Below are 6000 nucleotides of genomic sequence, written 5' to 3' on the forward strand. Positions count from 1 at the left end.
TAGCCGCTAGGTAGTTGATAGGTTTTAAAATGTGCCTGAAGATGGTGCTGTTTAGATGGCAGAAGTAAGGTCTTGGACAGCTGCAGTAAAAAATATTATGAAAAAAAATTTGCTCACCCAAAGTTGTGTAACAGCAGATTGCTCCAGCTCCATTTCCAAAATCTAAACAGCGGAGATGCATTGAGAAAAGGCTTAACAAGAAACTTAATTTGAGAGTAATTTCACTGTGATAAAACAATTTCTGGTAAGGCAAAATTTCAGTGCCGCCGCCTATCAGCAGATCTCATTCTCCCACTTCAGCCTGGCCGCAGTCCTTCTGCTCACCCTCCTGACGCCCCACCCTGAGCACAGCCTTTATAAACTTGCATCTCTGCACCGAGCACCCTAAGGAAAAGAGAAGTTGAAGGGAAATACAGCTGATTTTTTATTCAACAGATGTTGAAGGAATTTAAAGTGGAATTTCCCACTACGTACAAGCTTTAACATTATTAAGCCTGATTTTAATGTGAATGCAAAGTGATCTGCTATAGTTTATGACAGTCAATTCCACTCTCTTGGCCAGACTGGAAACCAGATTTTCTTCTGATGGTTTTAATAAGGTAGTTTTTAAAAGGGCACCAGGAACTGGACTAGTAGATTCAGAAAGAAATGCACTGGCATATGTGAGACACTTCCCTGCAATTAGCAGTAAATAATCTGAGGGGAAAGCTAGCTTTCTGGCAAAATACAGTTCTTGCAGAATTTATGTTTTCTCCTAAATTGCACAACGCTTTTTAACACCATATGCTAATCTGGGAATCGCAAGCACAGTAATTAGCTTTGAGTTTTTGGAACACTTCATAAGGCCTGGATTAATCCCAACTGTATTATCTGGTGTCAGTTACTGGAAGCTGGAGACGCAGCAAACCAGGTTACCAGCCAGTGAATTGTGCAATAATGACTATACGCCATATGCTAGCTTGTGTCTTTCCTGTACATACATCCTACCTATAACTTGTGCTAGATCCAATTAAGGGGAAAGCCATGTTTGCTCCTGATACAAAGCAAAGCACGCAGCATTTTGCATAAAGCGGATGTCTCCCAAATGGCAGGCTTTAAGTCAACCCCCTGCTGAGCCATTGTACTGAAATACATGTTGCTTTTTAGACCTTTAAATTTACTTCCTCCCAAGAAAAATATTATCCCAGCGCTATCTAATGACCAGCCATAGGACCTTAACAGCTTGTAGGGTCACAGTCTTGAATGGAATCGCAACCTTGGCACGCATTAAGGCATGGGAAGCCCTTCCTACAGCCTGTTGCCATCTCCTGTGCTCCCTCACTGTAAGAGCTTTGGCTTTGCCTCTCGCATCAAAGTCCCTGGTCTGTGCTGCCCTGTGTGAAGAAGTCCTCAGAGCTGGGTCAGCAGCCTACCTCAGTCTTGCAGTGAAGTCTCCACTTCAGAGAAGTCAGGAGTACCTGAGAGGTTTGCATAGCAGCCTGCCTGTGCAGCTCATTGTCTTATGGTAATTTCATTAACTTTCTTACTTTCTCCCCAAACCAAGTTCAAGATGACCTTCTAAGTATCACTAGAGGGACTGTAAATAGATGGCTAATGCAACTGAGTTGCTCTATGATGGTTGTTTGCTTTCTTGATCCATAGCAGGAGCATGTAGCCCCCACCCCAGGGAGCTTCTGGCCATAGGGCTTACATCCAGCAGGCAGAATCAAATCCAGAGTGAATAATTGCCTATGATTTGATGAATCACTTTGCTTTTCAGTGTGTCCTCTGAAAAAAATACAGACAGTAATGATGGCATTTGTCTCATTGTCTTTGCAGGTGGGAATCAGTTGCCAAAGCAATGCATCTAGTTTTGTTTGAGCCATACAGCATTAAAAGGTCCTGCTCTGGCACTGCCCGAGGCCCCCAGAGGTCTTGTGTCATATGCAAATGTCTTGGATGTCTTTGGGAATATCAAAGGGCACTCAGTAGCCACATTTAAGCAACCTAACTATGTTCTGGGCATGTGTACCTCAGCCAGTCACCATGGGATCTCCTCACAGTCAGTGGAGGGTAGTAGGCACTTTTAGGGCACAGTGCATCTGATAAATGTGTCCTGTGGATGAGACAGACTGTGCGAAGTTCGGATATTTCTGTGCAGTTTAGGGTGTCTAGGCTAGCTGTAAATGGCCAAATTATAGATGTTTTCCACTCCAAATAACCCAAGTTCTGTTCTTCTGCTTTCTGTAATAATAAAAATGGAAGTGATGCTGGCGGACACAAACCATCTGTGTTTCTCATTCTCCAAAGGCCTCACAGATTCTGGTTGGGAGAGAGAAAATAGCTTTTCCAAGTCATGAGAATGCTTCCCAATAACGTGATGATGTTTCCAAGGCATTAAAAGGAGGGAAAAAAGAAAAACCTAAGGAGGAACACAAACTCATTCTTTCAGAAGAACCATACTGGTGGGTTGTCCATACGGAGTGGTTTGCTCTGTGTTGTGGTGGGGTTTCTATTTTAGCACCCAGTAAGACCAAGTGCCATATCAGAAAGATGGTGACCTAAATTAAGACAACAGTAAAAGAAGGAAACATATGAGTCTCAGTTTTCAGGCAGTGGTGGAACAAGGCAGGCTAAATATTTATTAGACCAAAGTCAGAGGTTGTCTCAGGAAGGGTCAGAACTTGAACACAGGATTCCTCTGGCTTTCCTAGCTAAATGACTTGTCCTCATCCTTGTACGGACACATGGTTTTGGCAAGGTACTGTGTAGGATTTTTTCAACTAGATGTGAAATTTGAGGCAGGCTTTACAGCAAAATTCTGTAGGATTTTTTTTACTTATTGTCTTTTTTAGTTTTTCTTTTTTCTCCTTTTTTATAATAGACAGAAAGACTGTTTGGCTCATGAAAAAATCAACACTTGGAAACACTGTTCTTTGAGTTCAGTTATTAACTGCTAAATCATTTTTAAACCAGGTCTGCTTCCTATTTTTTCCATTTCCAAATATAAAATATGTCACTGTTTTGTCTTCTGTGTTAAGAAGTTAGATCAATATCTGAATAATTAAATGCAGCAGGACAATGAACAGTTTAATTAGCCTTGAGGTTTTCAGAGTATTAACTATTAAAACTAAATAGGAAAATTGGCTTGCTCTGAACCCTTTTATTTATAAATTGCAACTTGGCAAAAGTTCAAATCTAAGTTTCTTATGCATTTGGATTGTGCAATACAGGACTGCTAGGAAAAATCTTAATCCGTCTAGACCACAGCAATCATTTTTGTTTGAGCTCGGTTACATGCACTAAGCTCTCACAACATCTGTGAACATCCCGATGGGCTCTGAAGTACCAGGACTGTTTTGGAGTCGTTTAACACCACGGACCTCACCCGTGTTTCACTTTGACTAAACTTTTTGTAAGGGAAATGAGAAAAAGGCAACCATCGGTCCGGGTTGAAAGCACTTGGCAGAGGTCTGTGCTTGACCCGGGAGGGACTTGGCCTCGCGGTGGCACTGTGATAAGGCCGATTTGGTCTTCAGCTACACTAACTCGGCGAGGTAGCTTCCTGCCACGGTATTTAAGCAATTAAACCACATCTACACATCACAACTATGGGCGAGGGTTAACGAAGATGTTCTTCTGTGTCAGCTGGTTTTCACTTATGTTTCACTTACATTCATATTTGCATTTTCTTCCCAGCCAGTAAATACAGGCACGCATTTTGAAAGCAGATTGAAACACCTTGATAGAGCAATCCAGTACAAGAAGAGGAAGCTAAAGGGGGGAAAAAAAAGAGAAATATTTTAATGTCTTTCAAAATAACTGCAGAGTCATCAGACACTTTTTTTATTGACTTTATTTACACAAGGAAAAGATGCAAAATGCTGATGCCTGCTAGCAAAAATACTGTCCCGTATATTGCTTCACAGGTGTACTGTTTCATACCAAGGAAGTCTGGCTAAATGTACACCTGTGAGAAACAACAGATAAGACTGCAGAATAGAAATAAGTCAAGTCCAGAACAAAGACTGGGTGCCCTATGGTCCAAAATCACTGTCTTGAAATAGGTCAGATCCAGACACTTACTCAGAAAATTCCCAACTTAGGGAAAGGCACAGATTTTGGATTACTTTCCTCAGATCTCATCCAGATCCAAACTACTCTTGCTAAATGAAAGCCATATAAACTCACATACCAGCTAACAATTTCCCCAGATTCAGACTCTGTGAAAGACACCCTTAGGACTTTTATACTTCTTTTCTTAAACACTGGTTATGGTAGAGTTTTAAACAGTCTGTGTCTACATATCCTGCTCAATTTCTGATTATGTACAGATAATACCTTTAGGATTTATTAGTGTTTGCAAAAATGGTAGTAGTAATCTAATCTGGAAAATTGATCTGAATTTAAATTGAATCTAAAGAATCCATAAGTCCTCATTAGGTGTCAACAAGGCTCCCAAAGCTCTGTAAGTAACACTGAGGGTTACTTAGGATCAGCAAGATGCAAGTACTGCTTAAATCCCAATTAATCCTTCCCATGCCTCATGCAAACTGTAGATTTGGTCCTTATAGAAGAAAGAAGTTCAAATTCCCCAGACTCAGGTTTCTCAAGGATAATACACATTTAAATATGTACCTCGTCAGGCTAAGGTAGCTTTTCTTGAGCCAAATCGCAGTGGATTTCAGATTTTTTTAAACTGGCCTTAGTAAATACATCAAAAAGGAAAACCTGTATGTAGGAACACTTGGAATAGTGCACAGGAAATGGAATTGCACAGGACAGAAAGCAACAAGCCAACATTAGACAAAAAGATGCTTGCTGTTTCTGAGTCAGAATCAAAGTCTCTCTTTAATCCACTGTTGATCCCAGAGGTGCCCACAAGACTTCACTGACCATCACAAAGTCCAAGGAAATATTTCATTGTCACTTCATGTTTTTTTTTCCTGAATTGAATGCGAGGTTAAGATACACATAACCAAGCATAGTTAATTCAGAATAATATAATTGTTGTGCTTAATAAAAAAATTAAAATTATGCTGGAAATGAAGAGTTCCAGATGAATCAATTGTTTTTTATCCCTGTGGACTAAAATAACAACAAATCTAAGCAAACACTGTGGGTTTTATCCTCAACTGAACTTGACTTTGACTTCACTGTACCATGCAATAATTTGGTCACAATCACACAAACCTGGCCATTTTATGTAAGGGAATGGTGGCTGCCATGCACCTTTGTATGGCATAGTTTTGAGGATACATGCATACATTTTTAAGGATAAGTAAAAGATGGAGTGACGAGTCAGGTCCTTAGTCTGCTTCTGCTGTTCTTCACACTAAAAGGCATGAATGGATGAAGGGGAAAGGCTTATTCCAGCTAAACAAACTAGAAGCAGCTAGAAAATGAAGAACTAAAGGTAGGCTTCACTTCACCCCACATCAACCAGCTAGAAGTTAGGTGTTTCGTGTAACGTTGTTGTCCTCTACAGTGACCTTTGGCAGCACTTGGAGTAGCGTTCATCCCTGCCAAGTAGGGGTGCACGGAGAGGGGATATGGGTCACCCTCTGCAGGTGCACCTCTTGCCCCTCCGCACAGAAGAAGTCAAGATAAATCTATCAGACTTGACATCTGACTTCTGGCTGGCTCCTGCCCCAAGTGGGGATCATGGCGTGCTGGAAACATGTGCTTTGCTGCTGTGGACAGCCACCTTGTTTAACGCACGCATTCTCCAACCCAGCTGAACCCTGTGAAGACCTGTCGGTGTTCGGGCCTTTGGTCTGACAACCAAAAAGTACCAATAAGGTCTCGTGCAGTTTGAATATCCTGATTGTCAGACGTTCAGGAGACATGCAAAAGCAAAGGCTTTGCTTGGCATCTTAGAGAGCAATTGCAAGCAGATGGTGGACATGTTTCTCTTTTGCTAAATATAAGAGGACAGCTTCTTAGGTCTGACCAAGCCTGGATGACCCGTCAGGGCTGCCAAGGGGATTGAAACCACCTCACCCTAAGCAAGGAGCAAGG

Source organism: Ciconia boyciana, chromosome 5 (assembly GCF_034638445.1).
Source record: "Ciconia boyciana chromosome 5, ASM3463844v1, whole genome shotgun sequence".
Lineage (NCBI taxonomy): Eukaryota > Metazoa > Chordata > Aves > Ciconiiformes > Ciconiidae > Ciconia > Ciconia boyciana.